We start from the raw sequence: 16640 nt of genomic DNA on the forward strand, positions 1-16640 counted from the left end.
TACAGATATTATAATGGGCCTGGCGATAGCCTTGTCATATGTTAGGTATTGTTCAATCATATTATAAGTGATGTCAATTTAAAGTATACTTACTTTTGCGTTTAGAGATACCTGTATGTAAATGTTGCTGAGTGTCAATATATAGTGTAACCGATATAAATAAATGCAGTTCTTTTTTAGTTAAAACTATCATTTATTCTATTTCAGACTTGTTAACCCCTTAAAAATCATGTCTGTTATCCCGAAGTCCATCCACTTTCAATTATCCATTTTGATTCATGTAGACAGACAGGCCCAGACTGGGCAGAAGAATGTTTGAGCCATTTTTACATGGTCGGTAGCAGGGTTGGTGTGGGGAGGGGTGTTTCTTTCCGCTTTAAATTGGAGTCAGATTTTGAAATGGGCATTGCGGCAGGTGGTAAAAGGGCAAATGTATCAAACTGTAAAGTGGCAATATGGGGGAAGGGTGTGGGAGGATACCCCCTCCTGCAAGTAGGGTTTGGGGTATTACCACAGAAATTTTTGAATATGTAGACCCTTGATACAGCCATTGGTGCGATTTTAACTGAAAATCTTCTGTTTCAATTTCTAAATATTACCTAGATTCTTTCTAGTATTACAATATCCAAAGTATGACTCACTTCATCTTTTTACTTACAGATCATGCCTCAGGACTAGAATATGAGTCTGATATAGATTATATGTAGGTGTAATAAAAATAAATTCTAGAATCATTTCTGTTACAATAATATCTATCATGTATGTTACTTGAATGTTAAAATTTCATAACACAGCTCGATATTTACCCAAAATATTATATCCGGATACGATTACACTTTTCTCCAGTTTCAACAATATATTTTACAAATTGTGATGATACGAAGACATTTAGCAGCAATTGGCAGTATCTGACATTGAAGTTTACGGGTAAATTACCTCTTATTTAAATCTTTTCATAAAAAAGTTGTTTCGTTTCGTCAAAGCAGCCAAACATAGACGATCTACTTTCGATTTAAAAAACTACAAGAAAATACAATTTAATGTTTCGCCGATTTGTTTATTTCTCGAAAAATAAGAAATAAAATCATTTTTAATATCAGTAGTAACTAAACAAACCAGTAAGAGCTTCTTCTTCCGATAATTTATCAGTTTACTGACTGCAAAATTCAACCCACGCAAAGTCGTAGAAGCGTTGTTATAAACAGTTCACGCGTGTTCTCCGACAAGTGTCCAGAATGTAGTTAGGATTCATCCGCTAAGTCTCGCGGAAGAATTAACGTACTGCACATATCTTATTCGGGTCATTTAAAATGAAGCTGTCATAATTTAATTTCATCGATGTGGTAAACTCTTTGATAAGAGACATTCCAATGCTTTCAGAGGTACCCACTCAATAAAATACTAGCAGTATGTTCTGGAACTATATTTGTCTTTCGCTGGATGTTACGCAAGCTTTGTAAGCCTGCGCAATTCATAAAATGCACAGCGCAATAAATTTGTTATTTGCGCAATGATTTTAAAGATTATTTTTTGAAATGGACAGGGTAACAAATGGATAATTTGGCTAATAAGTTAATATGCAGTTTTTACTTGAATTTGTGAACATCATATTTGCTATTTTGTGACAAAAGGGCATAAAATTCGTCACCATAATCATATGCGCAAATGTATTACCAAATCCCGCAGAATCGTTATGCGTGTTTATACTTAATGATTTACAGTGGAAGAAAATGTACCTGGCTTTATTCGAGTATTGCACAATTACAAGTCATAAATATGACAGATTACATCGTATATTAGTCATAGCAAATAGGATTGACATAAATGAACTTCGTTCGATCAATGAACTCTTTGAAATTAGAGACAATCTAATGGAACTACATCACTTCGCTGTGTTGTGAGGCCATTTAAGAATGAGAATTGGGCGATAGCAAGGACTCGTCAAACGCTTGACAGCGTTTAGCCGACTCAATAGCAAATTTTGGCTCTTAAGGGGCCATTACTCTGAAACCCATGATTGGATCTGGCCAGTTTCTGAAAGGAACCAAGATATTATACCAATACAAGTTGTGTGCAAGTTTGATTAAAAATTGATTGCAAAATGTGGTCCTATGATGTTCACAAGCCAAAAATGGCAAATTTTGGCCCTTTAAGGGGCCACAACTCTAGAACCCATGATGGGATTTGGCCAGTTTTTGAAAGGAACCGAGATATCATGCCAATACAAGTTATGTGCAAGTTTGATTAAAGTTGATTGCAAAATTGTCTCTATCATGTTCACAAGCCAAAAATAGCAAATTTTGGCTCTTTAAGAAGGGGCCATAACTCTGGAACCCATGATGGGATCTGGCCAGTTTTCGAAAGGAACCGAAATATTATGCCCATACAAGCTGAGTGCAAGTTTGATTAAAATAAAATACAAAATGTGAACTCTATCGTGTTCACAAGGAAATTGTGGACGGACGGACGGACGGACGACGGACAAAGGGTGATCACTTAAGCTCACCCTATCACTACGTGACAGGTGAGCTAAAAATATTTTACAAACTGAACAGGAAAAGATCAGTGTGGACTTTTGACCTTCAGGTGTGACATTGACCTTTGCACTAGGGGTCTGGGTATTGCATATGACACATTGTCTCATTATGTGGAACATTTGTGTCAAGTAATATTAAAATCCCTTAATGGATGACAGCGTAATAGACCAGAAAGGGAAAAAATCCTATTGACTTTTGACCTCTGACAGTGACCTTGATCTTTGTGTTAGGGGTCTGGGTGTTGTGCATGACACATTGTCTTATCATGAGGTACATTTGTGCCATATATTATTAAAATCCCATTAAGGATTGTTGAGTTACATAATCCCTGTTGGCCCTTGACTTTCAAGTGTGACCTTGACCTATCAGCTAAGGGTCCAGATTTTGTGCATGACATATTGTCTTATCCAGGGAAATATTTGTGCCAATGACAAAGTTCAATGGACCAGACAAAGGAAACAAGAGGGCCATGATGGCCCTATATCACTCACCTGAGTTTATTTGCTTGCTTGAACAAATTTCTTTGCTAAAGCTTCAAAAAAAAAAAAAAAACTAGGTGAGAAGGTCATGGTAAAGATTCTTCAAGATAAGTACTGAAATCTGTTAAAAAATTATACAGGTGGTCCAAATCTCTTTCCTGTAGCTTAAAAAACAAGAAAGTAGGTATGTAGGTCAGGGTTAATAATATTTAAGATGAGAATTGAAATCTGCATCAAAAGTTCTACATGTGGTCCAAATTTCCATGCTGTATCTTCAAAAACAAGAAAGAAGGTCAAAAGGTCAAGATTAAGACTATTCAAGACGAGTATTGAAATCTGTACAAAAAATTATACAGGTGGTCCAAATTTCTATACTGTAACTTCAAAAAACGAAAAAGTAGGTCAGTAGGTCATGATTAAGACTTTTCAAGATGAGTATTGAAATCTGTATCAAACATTATACATGTGGTCCAAATCTTTTTGCTGTAGCTTCAAAAACAAGGAAGTATGTCAGTAGGGCAAGGCTAAGAACATTAAAGATGAGTAATTTAACAGTCTAGGAAATATGATCAGATAATTTTTGAAGTATATTTTCCTACATAACTCATTTACAAGTGACCCCTGGGGCGGGGCCTCTTTTCACTCCAGGGGCATAATTTGAACAATCTTGTTAGAGGACCACTAAGCAATGCTACATACCAAATATCAAAGGCTTAGGCCTTGAACTTTCAGACAAGAAGATTTTTAAAAAAAAATCCTATATAAGTCTATGTAAAACTTGGGGCCCCCGGGGCAGGGCCTCTTTCCACCCCAGGGGCATAATTTGAACAATTATGGCAGAGGACCACTAGGCAATGCAACATACCAAATATCAAAAGCCTTGGCCTTGCAGTTTCAGGCAAGAAGATTTTTAAAGTTTTTTTCCTATATAAGTCTATGATAAACTTGGGACCCCCTGGGTGGGGCCTCTTTTCATCTCAGGGGCATAATTTGAATAATCTTGGTAAAGAACCACTAGGCAATGCTACATACCAAATATCAAAAGCCTAGGCCTTGCAGTTTCAGACAAAAAGATTTTTAAAGTTTTTCCTATATAAGTCTATGGTACCTCCGGGGCAGGGCCTCTTTTCACCCTAGGGGCATAATTTGAACAATCTTAGTAGAGGACCATAAGGCAATGCTACACACCAAATATCAAAGGCCTAGGTCTTGTGGTTTCAGACAAGAAGACTTTTTAAAGTTTTTTCCTATATAAGTCTATATAAACCATATTTGATCCTAGGGGAATAACTTGAACAATCTTGGTAGAGAACCATTATATGATGCTACATACCAAATATGAAAGCCTAGGCCCTGTGGTTTTGGACAAAAAGATTTTTTAAAGTTTTTTCTTTCGGTTGCCATGGCAACCAGAGTTCTGCATGGAATTTGGTGTAATTCTGCCCAGTGGTTTTCAAGAAGAAGATTTTTTTAGGAACTGTTGACGGACACACGACGCACTACGCACGACAGACAGCGGACATTGAGCGGTCACAAAAGCTCACCATGAGCCTTTGGTTTAGGTGAGCTAAAAAACCTAATGACCTTTGATCTCCAAGTGTGACCCTGACCTTTAAGCTAGGGTTCTTGGTTTTGTGCATGACATGTCGTCTGAGAATGGGGAACATTATAACTGTACAAATTATATTGTAATCCCTTGACAGATGACAGAGTTCTGGACCCGACACGAAATGGACCCTGTCCATGCCATGTTAACATATGACTGCCAAGTGTTACCTTGAACTTTGAGCTAGGGGTCTTAAAGTTCTGCAAGACACATCATCTTATTATGGGGTAAATTTGTGCCCATTAACATTAAAATCCCTTCATGGATGGCAGAGATGTGGACTGGACAGGAATAAAGTCATGTTGGCACTTGATCTCCAAGTGTGATCTTTATCTTTGAGCTAGGGGTCTGGGTTTTGTGCAAGACATGTCGTCTCAACATGGGGAACATTTGTGCACAGTAATATTAAAATCTTGTGATGAATGATAAGAGTTATGGCCGGACACAAAATTGCAGACGGATGGACAGAAATACGCAATCCTATAGTCACCGTAACTGGTTTTCAACCAGTAGGGGACTAATAAGATTTCAATCATAGATGTTCAATCAGGCTACAAAATATTTCAATGTCCACTTCCTATGCAAATTAATCAAGCTAAAGTGCAGCCTTTTCTTCATAAAAAACATACCACTTTGTAGTATGATTTGTTGGATGGAGACCTATTTTTTTCTGAGGATGGGCCTTCTTCCAAAACTGACCATATCACTATCATTTGAAACTGTAGCGTCTGACTGCACAATCGACCTTTAATAAAATACTTTAGGTTTTATTGTGAATAAATTAACAGAGAGAAGCAAAAAGGTGTTTCGGCAGTGTCTAACTCCTAGTCTGAAAGTTGCAGGTAAATTGGGTCAATAGTCTGGGAAGCAGTTATCTGACCTAGCCAACAGAAAATGGATAAGCTTTCTCGATCTGTATCGTTCACCTGACCTAATTCTAACCCCTGATAACTAGCTTTTCCTTTGATTTGACCTAGTGACCTAGTTTTTGACCTCACATGACCCAGATTCGACCTTGACCTAAAGATCATAAAAATTAACATTCTGACCAAGTTTCATGAAGATATAGTCATAAATGTGGCCTCTAGATTGTTGAAAAGCTTTACCTTTGATTTGACCTGGCAGCCTAGTTTTTTACCCCATCTGACCCAGACTGGAACTTGACCTTAAGATCAATAAGATTAACATTCTGACCAAGTTTCATTAGGATATGGTCATAAATGTGGTCTCTAGAGTGTAAACTAGCTTTTCCTTTCATTTGACCTGGTGACCTAATTTTTGATCCCACATGACCCAGATTCCAAGCTGACCTAAAGATCATCAAGGTTAACATTCTGACCAAATTTCGTAAAGATGCAGTCATAAATGTGACCTCTGAAGTGTTAACAAACTTTTCCTTTGATTTGACCTGGTGACCTAGTTTTTGACCCCACATGACCCAGATTTGAAGAGGGTATCAAGACAAACTTTTGATCAATTCTCATGAGTTTCAAACTTAAAATTAGGTCTCCAGAGTGTTATAGTGCATATTTTCTGACCTGGCGGAGATATTTATAGAAAGGTCATAAACGGGCCATTCTATCATTGAGTTTAGGGTTATCGGCTACATCGTTAGATTTCGTTTCATTCCGTTGAATTCTCTGTAAATGGGAATAGATATGTTAATGCAAAATATGTGTGTTAATTTCATGACCGACCGACTGGTGTATTGGTTAGGGCAATTACCTCGCACTGAAAAGGACGCAGGTTCGATCCCGTGATAGGATTGCCATCTTTTTCAGATTTCATTAAAATATATTTCTTGATATATCTCGAGTTTTTTCTTTTTCGTTTAACCAAAACAACCTGTTTTCTTCAAAATCTGCAATGGCTTAGATAACATATTAATTATCTGGTATTTTATCTTAGTTTTCAATTCCTTTATCAACGACCTTCAAATAGTTTAAGGGTTGGTATTTAAACTATCGAGAGTTGCACGATATTCACGAGCAAATTGAAAACTTTTCTTTATTATATAAATGAATACACACTGATCTTAGCTTTCCAGTGTCGCTGAAATATATAACTAGGAGTCATCGGGGACCGAACCCACACAAATCATTTTCCACATCTCTTAAAATAAAAATCCGCTGTGTAAACCATTACGCTACGACTGCATTTATAAATCAGTGCGTTATATTTTGTATTATCAGCCAGAATAGCCGATTCAGAAAGTGTCGATTTCTTACGAATAAATCTGATATGCACCAAGTTACCTATTGATTTTAATGGTACAGCCTGTACTAAAAATATCTCCACCAGGTCAGAAAATATGCACTATAACAAGCTTTACCTTTGATTTGACCTGGTGACCTAGTTTTTGACTCCACCTGACCCAGATTTAAACTTCACCTAAAGATCACCAAGATTAACATTCTGACCAAGTTTCATAGAGATATTTTCATAAATGTGGCCTCTAGTCTGTTAACAAGCTTTTCCTTTGATTTGACATGGTGACCTAGTTTTTGATCCCATCTGATCTAGATTTAAACTTAATCTAAAGATCATCAAGATTAACATTCTGGCCAAGTTTCATTAAGATATGATCATAAATGTGGCCTCTAGAGTGTTAACTAGCTTTTCATTTGATTTGATCTGGTGACCTGTTTTTGACCCCAGATGACCCAGATTCAACCTTGACCTAAAGATCATCAAGATTAACATTCTGACCAAGTTTCATGAAGATACAGTCATAAATGTGGCCTCTAGAGTGTTAACATGCTTTTCCTTAGATTTGACCTGGTGACCTAGTTTTTGACCCAAGGTAACCCAATATCAAAATCGTCCAAGATTTTATTGAGAGTAACATTCTGACCAAGTTTAAATAAAAATCGGACCAAAATTGTGACCACTAGTGTTAACATTTTTTTCCTTTGATCTGACCTGATGACCTAGTTTTTGTCTCCAGATAACCAAATATCAAATTGTCCAAGATTTTATTACGGGTAACATTCTGACCAAGTTTCATTAAGATTGGGCCAAAATTGTGACCTCTAGAGTGTTAAAAGTCAAACTGTTGACGATGACGGACACAGGGCGATCACAAAAGCTCACCTTGAGCACTTTGTGCTCAGGTGAGCTAAAAATAGAAAGGTACATTTCAAATAAAGGTATAAACAAACAAACGGCTTACTTAAGAGCCGGACAGGAATCCAGTAGAGGACATACTCCAAAATCTTCAATAAGACCCTCCATATTCTGTTCCAGAAACCCATGGATTCTTCATGTCCGAGATCCCTTTAAAAAAATATTTCAATTCAAATTAAATAGTTGAATGTTAAACACTTACTACATAACAATTTATGACATATTTCAAATTTACTTAGAAATATGGCTCAAGATTAAATGTTTTTCATGTTTAATTTTAAACAAGAGGGTCATGATGACCCTAAATCGCTCACCTGAGTAATATGAACCACATGTTTCAAATGGCAAACTGATGCTAAAATATTAGAAAGTAGGTCAGTAGGTCACATTCATGGTAACTGAAAGTCAGTTTTAAGATTGGTATGCAAAACTGTACAAGTCATACAAATTTCAAGGCTGTATCTCAAAAAACAAGAAAGTAGGTCAGTAGGTCAAGGTCACAGTAAGGTGACATGTAATCACTTGGGTACATCAGGTAAATATAATTAAACAGTCCAGGAAATATGATCTGATAATTTTTGAAGTATTTTTTCCTATATAACTCATATAACAAGTGACCACCAGGGCGGGGCCTCTTTTCACCCCAGGGGCATAATTTGAACAATCCTGTTAGAGGTCCACTAGGCAATGATACATATCAAATATCAAAGGCCTAGGCTTCAAACTTTCAGACAAGAAGATTTTTATTTTTTTCCCTATATAAGTCTATGTTAAACTTGGGACCCCCAGAGCAGGGCCACTTTTCACCCCAGGGTAATAATTTGAACAATTTTGGTAGAGGACCACAAGGCAATGCAACACACCAAATATCAAAAGCCTAGGCCTTGCAGTTTCAGACAAGAAAATTTTTAAAGTTTTCTCCTTTATAAGTCTATGTAAAACTTGGGATCTCCGATGTGGGGTCTCTTTTCACCCCAGGGGCACAATTTGAACAATCTTCATAGAGGACCACAAGGCAATGCTACATACAAAATATCAAAAGCCTAGGTCTTGTAGTTTCAGACAAGAAGATTTTTAAAGTTTTTTCCTATATAAGTCTATGTAAAACTTGTGACACCCCGGGCGGGGCCTCTTTTCACCCCAGGGGCACAATTTGAATAATCTTGATAAAGAACCATAAGATGATGTCACATACCAAATATCAAGGCTCTACGTCTTGCGGTTTTGGACAAGAAGATTTTTAAAGTTTTTCCTTTCAGTTACCATGGCAACAACAGTTCTGAATTAAATTCTCTGAATAATTTTGAAAGGGGACCACCCAAGGATCATTCCTTTAAAGTGTTGTGTAATTCTGCCCAGTGGTTTTCAAGAAGAAGATTTTTTGAGAAAATGTTGACAGACACACGACGGACGACGCACATTGAGCAGTCACAAAAGCTCACCATGAGCCTTGGGCTCAGGTGAGCTAAAAATCATCAGAATAGAACTTAGCATTACCATCATGGTTAATTTCCTTAAGTTCCCTGTCAACTTTGATAGTGGCATGGTTACTTTAGAAACACTAAAGTGATGTCACCACTGTACTAGTCAAACGTTTTGTATTTCAGATTTTATATCACATTACAGGCTACTGGTCTTCAGCAGCCTCCATAAAACTTTCATAAAAGTTTCCAAAAATGTTGTATTTTGATTTGAACTGGCATTATTCAAACAGTAAGAAGTAGTACTATAAGGCAACATTTGACCTCTTTTCCAGTACTTTTTGATTTTCTCTGTTACTATGAAGTTGCCTTTTCTTAGAAATAGGTTGGCTTATTTTTGTAGCTATGTTCTTTATCTCATGAAAATTTCCATTTTTGTATAATTCATATCTTTTACTGTCAACAAAGTGCAATACCATATACTTATCACTTTCATTAACATACCTGTACTATTTTCATAAAACATTAAATAAATCATTATATTTCATATAAACTGAATTAAATAAATATTTAAGAACATCAGTGTTTTCTTTGATTGCTACATGAAACAGACCATAGGTCAATTTAGGGTCAATTCTGACACTTTATATGCAAATTGATAAGGGAGATAACTAGTACTGTCTTAAGTAACCAATATTTAGTTACACAGTTACCTTTCCTTTACACAGGTAGGACTATTTGTTGTTTATCATCTTTTGAACATTATTCCATTACTGATGACAGAACATTGAAAATAAAAGTTGTTGTATCATGCAATGACATCATATATGACAATATTTACTTTTTTATTCCATGTTTTAAATATTCTTTAAATTAGGTACAATGCCTATACCATGGTAATAAAAAATATGGCCACTAACAATAGTGATACTTCAAAAACCAACAACAAATGATTAAAGAATAATGAACAAGCTTCAATTGTTTTTAGGAAAACTCATTGTAAAATATCTTTCATAGACTGATTAACATTTTCAAAATGCTAAAATGCTTACACCATTTCTTTGTCAAATGTTTTCTTGACAGCCGTCTCGACATTAAAGCTACCATTTCGATAACATTTCCGGCTCATCTTTCCATTTTTTTATGCTTCTGTTGCCGATTTTTGGCACGTTTAGTGTAGACAACAGGTTGTTGACACTCACTGCTCCACCTGTGCTGCAAATAACAAAACAAGAGCACCACCTTGCGGGTGCAGACGCTCATCTGATTTTTTTGTCTCTGTATTGTATAATAGAAATATTGTCCTACCAATGATTTTCTAAGTCCAAAAGGGGCCAATAATTCTTGCAAAAGGCAATGTAGACTTACAGTACTTGCTGTGCAGAGTCAACTTTTAATGGCGAATAACTGCTCCAAGTTTTAAAGCAATAGCTTTGATCGTTAAGGAGAAAAGTTGAGCTAAACACAAAACTTAACCAAGAAATCTGATATTTTCTAAGTCCAAAAGGGGCCATAATTCTTGCAAAAAGCAGGACGGAGTTACATTTCAGAGTCAGCTTTTGATGGTGAACAAGTGTTGCAAGTTTTAAAGCAATAGCTTTGATATCCTGGCATCATGTGTTCTCGACAGTCTAACAAAAACAGGCATATTTTAAAGATAAATAAGACAAACTCACCTTTCAAATGACCATTTCCTCAAAATTTTATCCCTTCCTGATCATCCTGCTTTAAAAAATACACAATTTTATTTTCGTGGTGTTCACAGTAACACATTTTATCAGTGACCTACTTTGTAGTTCCAGGAAGCACCTGTCATATATATTCCCGAGCTATTTTTAGAAACTGATATTGTTACCATTTCTGTTAAGGTAACTTGACAGGGAAAACAAGATGGCGTCACGAAATTAGGGTTAGTCACATTATTTACTCTTATAGACGATATGCTGCTACAGAGGTCTAAAGATGCATTTTAATCATTTAACACACACATAAACACTTGTAAAAATGCGTTTAATTTATAAAAATATATAATCAAATGTTCTGAAACTCCCCATGAAATCTAGTCAATTTTTGTGCGAATTTTGCGGAAAAGTTATGTATCCAAACTGAAAATAATTTATATCCTCATATCTTTGAATGTGTCCTTCAGGTGCTCCTCCTATGAACAAAAGAACATATCCACTGAGTTTTATGCTATTTGCTCTGGAATTTCATCAGTAACTTATAAATTTCTATATTTTACACCCTAAAATGTTGAAACCTGCCTGCAGTATGAGGGTCGTTAAAAAAATTCAAAGTACATGTAAGTTTACGTTGTCCTTATTTCTGAGACTTTACATCCTCACATATTAAGAGTTTTGAGTGATGTGTTCATTACTTAGTAATTCTACATTGTTTGTATTTAAATTTTATAAAACGTTTACAATCTTTTCAATATGTGTCCTAGTTCAAATGTGTTTGCTACTGTTTGAATAACCCTCAATGTCAAAACTTTACTGACTTGCATGGAAATCTCATGGAAAGCGTGGATCTTAGGCCATACTAAATTTATGTATGTTTAATGTAATTGATAAAGTACATTTTCTTGATTTTCTGTTGCCTCCCAAAAAATATAGAGACAGTTTAGATAAGGATTTCTTCATTTGAACATTAAAGGGTCATAAAACATAATGTAATATACCCAAAATCAGCTATGTTTGGGTTCATTTTCCATTCATAGGACTGGGTGAGTTTTACAATAAACATATTTTTGGAATTGCATAGCCCCTTGTTACTGAATTTATTTGCAACAAATATTGAAATTTATAATTTACTGATGAAATTCCAGAGCAAATAGCATAAAACTCAGAGGATAAGTTCTTTTGTTCATAGGTGGAGCACCCGAAGGACATATTCAAACATATGATGATATAAATTATTTTCAGTTTGGATACATAACTTTTCCGCAAAATGCGCACAAAAATTGACTAGTTTTCATGGTGAGTTTCAAAACATCTGATTTTATAATTTTATAAATTAAGTGCATTTTTACAATTGTTTATGTGTGTGTTAAATGATTAAAATGCATCTTTAGACCTCTATAGCAGCATATTGTCTATAGGGGTAAATATTGTGACCAACCCTAATTTCGTGACGCCATCTTGGTTGTTCATGTCAAGTTACCTTAAAATCACAGTTTTGAAACTGTATCACTGCAAAAAGTATATAATTTGAAAAGATCACCTGTTTTATAAAAATGAAATTTAACATTATTTTTTGAATATTTCTAAATTAAAACAGGAAGGTCTAATACACATCAGTTGTTCCAGATTAAAACAAGAGCACCGCCTTGCGGGTGCTGACGCTCATCTGATTTTTTTTAGTGTAATAGAAATATTGTCCTACCCATGATTTTCTAAGTCTAAAAAGGGCCATCATTCTTGCAAAAAGCAGGATAGAGTTATGTTTCTTGATGTACAGTGTCCACTTATGATGGTGAAAAACTGTTGCAAGTTTTAAAGCAATAGCTTTGATAGTTTATGAGAAAAGTTGACTTAAACATAATACTCAACCAAGAAAATGATTTTCTAAGTCCAAAAGGGGCAATAATTATTGCAAAAAGCAGGATGGAGTTATGTTGCTTGCTGTACAGGGTCAGCTTATGATGGTGAACAAGTGTTGCAAGTTTCAAAGCAATAGCTTTGATAGTTTAAGAGAAAAAGTTGACCTAAACATAAAACTTAACCAAGAAATCTGATATTTTCTAAGTCCAAAAGGGGCCATAAATCTTGCAAAAAGCAGGACGGAGTTATGTTTCTTGCTGTACAGGGTCAACTTATGATGGTGAACAAGTGTTGCAAGTTTTAAAGCAAAAGCTTTGATAGTTTAGGATTAAAGCTGACCTAAACATAAAACTTAACCAAGAAAACTGATTTTCTAAGTCCAAAAGGGGCAATAAATCTTGCAAAAAGCAAGATGGAGTTATGTTTCTTGATGTACAGGGTCAGCTTATGATGGTGAACAAGTATTCCAAGTTTCAAAGCAATAGCTTTGATAGTTTAGGAGAAAAGTTGACCTAAACATAAAACTTAACCAAGAAATCTGATATTTTCTAAGTACAAAAGGGGCCATAAATCTTGCAAAAAGCAAGATGGAGTTATGTTTCTTGCTATACAGGGTCAGCTTATGATGGTGAACAAGTATTCCAAGTTTCAAAGCAATAGCTTTGATAGTTTAGGAGAAAAGCTGACCTAAACATAAAACTTAACCAGGCAACGCCGACGCAGACGCCGACGCCGACACTGACGCCGACGCCGACAACCGCTCAAGTGATGACAATAACTCATCATTTTTTTTCAAAAAATCAGATGAGCTAACAATAGGTATGCACAAATGATATGGTTGCCCAGCAACTTATGTGACAAATGAAATAATTCGAAAACCTCAAATTGCTACATATTTTTTATAACCTACCCATATCAATATCAAAAGGCTATAGCCTGAACTTCTTTAAAAAGTTAACACTTTTCTTCTAAAATATTTTCTTTACAGATAGCCTTCAGATTTATATCTGAGAAAATAAATGTGTTGCAGTTCTTTCTCATAACCCTATTGCTACTTTATGCAGCCCACATCTCTTACAGTGGAAATCAGGCAGATTGATGTCATCAAGGTTTATTTTGATTGACTTCCAAGGCAGAAATTTTGATAGCAGTAATGATGCTTGACAGAATATTTATGGATTTATACAAACTTCTAAATCCTGTTAAAAGTTGCATTAAGATTTTCTAGCTTAATTACATAATTTGAAATCAGACTGAAACTGTCTTGCTTTGACTCAAAATAAACTGTTTATTCTTTTCATTTTTAAAACATCAGACACAATGTTTACACTGGTGTGTATTTACTTGTGAGGATTATGTTGCATGCAAAACTATACAGGCCATTTACATAATACCTCAAGAATACATTATGTCGAGAACACATGACGTCGGGATACTTAAGGAGACAAGGCAGTCTGAAAGACAGCTAAATCCCCCGCCACTGCTATGGATAGTGAAAGGGTAAACCTTTGATTTTAGCTGTGACCTTGACCTTGAACTGACATGGCTGACTCATGAGTTCTGCGCAACGTCCTGATGAGGTGATCACTTGACCAAAGTTTCATGAAAATCCTTCAAGGGGTTTAGGAGATACAGTGCTGAAACCTTTGACCTTCAGTTGTGACCTTGACCTTGAGTTGACATGGCTGACTCATGAGTTCTTGATGAGGTGATCATTTGACCCAAGTTTGATGAAAATCCTTCAAGGGGTTTAGGAGATACAGAGTGGACACAAAATGGAAGGCTCAAACCTTCGACCCTTAGTTGTGACCTTGACCTTGAGCTGGCATGGTTGACTTATAATTTCTGCACATCGTTTTGATGAGGTAATCATTTGACCCAAGTTTTATAAAATTCCTTCAAGGGGTTTAGGAGATATAGAGCGGACACGAAATGGAAGGCTCAAACCTTTGACCTTCAGTTGTTACCTTGACCTTGAGCCGACATGGCTGACTCATAAGTTCTGCACATCGCCTTGATGAGGTGATCGTTTGACCCAAGTTTGATGAAAATCCTTCAAGGGGTTTAGGAGATATAGAGCGGAAACAAAATGGAAGGCTCAAAACCTTTGACCCTAAGTTGTGACCTTGACCTTGCGCCGGCATGGCTGACTCATGGGTTCTGCACATCGTCTGATGAGGTGATCATTTGACCCAAGTTTTATAAAATTCCTTCAAGGGGTTTAGGAGATATAGAGCGGACACAAAATGGAAGGCTCAAACCTTTGACCTTCAGTTGTGACCTTGACCTTGAACCGACAAGGATGACTCATGGGTTCTGCACATCGTTTTGATGAGGTGATCATTTTACCCAAGTTTCATGAAAATCCTTCAAGGGGTTTAGGAGATATAGAGCGGACACAAAATGGAAGGCTCAAAACCTTTGACCCTAAGTTGTGACCTTGACCTTGAGCCGGCATGGCTGACTCATGGGTTCTGCACATTGTCTTGATGAGGTGATCATTTGACCCAAGTTTTATAAAATTCCTTCAAGGGGTTTAGGAGATATAGAGCGGACACAAAATGGCAGGCTCAAACCTTTGACCTTGAGTTGTGACCTTGACCTTGAACCGACAAGGCTGACTCATGGGTTCTGCACATCGTCTTGATGAGGTGATCATTTGACCGAAGTTTCATGAAAATCCTTCATGGGGTTTAGGAGATATGGAGTGGACATGAAAGTGTTACGGACAGACGGACGGAAGGCAAAAGGACGGAAGGACGGACGGAGACCATTCCTATAACCCCCCACCACTTGTGGCGGGGGATTAAAAAGCTGACCTAAACACAAAACTTAACCAAGAAATCTGCTTTTCTAAGTCCAAAAGGGGCCATAATTCTTGCAAAAAGCAGGATGGAGTTATGTTTCTTGTTGTACAGAGTCAGCTTCTGATGATGAAGAAGTGTTGCAAGTTTCAAAGCAATAGCTTTAAAAGTTTAGGAGAAAAGATGACCTTAACATTAAACTTAACCAAGAAATCTGATATTTTTTAAGTCCAAAAGGGCCATAATTCTTGAAAAAAGCAGGATGGAGTTATGTTTTTGCTGTACAGAGTCAGCTATTGATGGTGAACAAGTGTTGCAAGTTTTAAAGCAATAGCTTTGATAGTTTAGGAGAAAAGCTGACCTAAACATAAAACTTAACCAGGCAATGCCAAAGCCGATCAAGTGATTACAATAACTCATCTTTTTTTAAAAAAAAACAAAAGCTGTCCATAAGACAGCCAAGCTCGACTATTCGAAATATTGTCCCAGAAGCAGGAAAATATTACCCAAAATGTTAAATATCAAAAGAGTTTTAAGTTCAAAAGGGGACATAATTTTACCAAAATGCATATCAGAATTATGGGACTTGCTGCTATCAACTTAAGTTTTATAACCCCGAAGACACATGTGAAGTTTCAATTCAATATCTGCATTAGTTTTCGAGATAGTAACTTGCATGTAAAACGTTAACCAGAATTTTTTAAGTCCAAAAGGGGGCATAATTTACCCAAAATATATGTCAGAGTTATGGGACTTGACCCAGTGAGGTTGGTTATTGACCTAAAAAAAGAAAAAACAAGTTTCAAATCTATATGCCTTTCAGTAATAGCTGTATGTACTTGCACGCTAAACTTTAACAAGAATTTTCTAAGTCCAAAAGGGGGAATAATTTGGCCAATATGAAGGTCAGAGTTATGGGACTTGCTGCTATCAACTAGTTTTATAACCCCGAAGACACATGTGAAGTTTCAATTCAGTATCTGCATTAGTTTTGGAGATAGTAACTTGCATGTAAAACTTTAACCAGAATTTTCTAAGTCCAAAAGGGTGCATAATTTGCTCAAAATACATGTCAGAGTTATGGAACTTGACCTTGAGAGGTTGGTAATTGACCTAGAAAAAGAA

General features: G+C 36.1%; 1 protein-coding gene across 2 annotated transcripts in view; it reads right to left on the reverse strand.

Moving 5' to 3' along the window:
* The window catches only part of LOC123564425 (uncharacterized), a 93941-nt gene extending 82386 nt beyond the window's left edge, over positions 1 to 11555 (reverse strand). The window contains exons 1-2 of one of the 2 annotated variants that reach the window (XM_053537054.1): positions 10222 to 11555; positions 7795 to 7898 (exon numbers count right to left, since the gene is read on the reverse strand). The gene's annotated coding sequence lies outside the window, so the exon portion shown is untranslated. Of the gene's footprint in view, positions 1 to 5251; positions 5368 to 7794; positions 7899 to 10221 lie in introns of those variants that run through there. The other variant, XM_045358001.2, reaches the window with a different exon arrangement.
* Positions 11556 to 16640: the final 5085 nt, after the last annotated feature.

This window comes from Mercenaria mercenaria, chromosome 2, assembly GCF_021730395.1.
Source record: "Mercenaria mercenaria strain notata chromosome 2, MADL_Memer_1, whole genome shotgun sequence".
In the NCBI taxonomy this organism is placed as follows: Eukaryota; Metazoa; Mollusca; class Bivalvia; order Venerida; family Veneridae; genus Mercenaria; species Mercenaria mercenaria.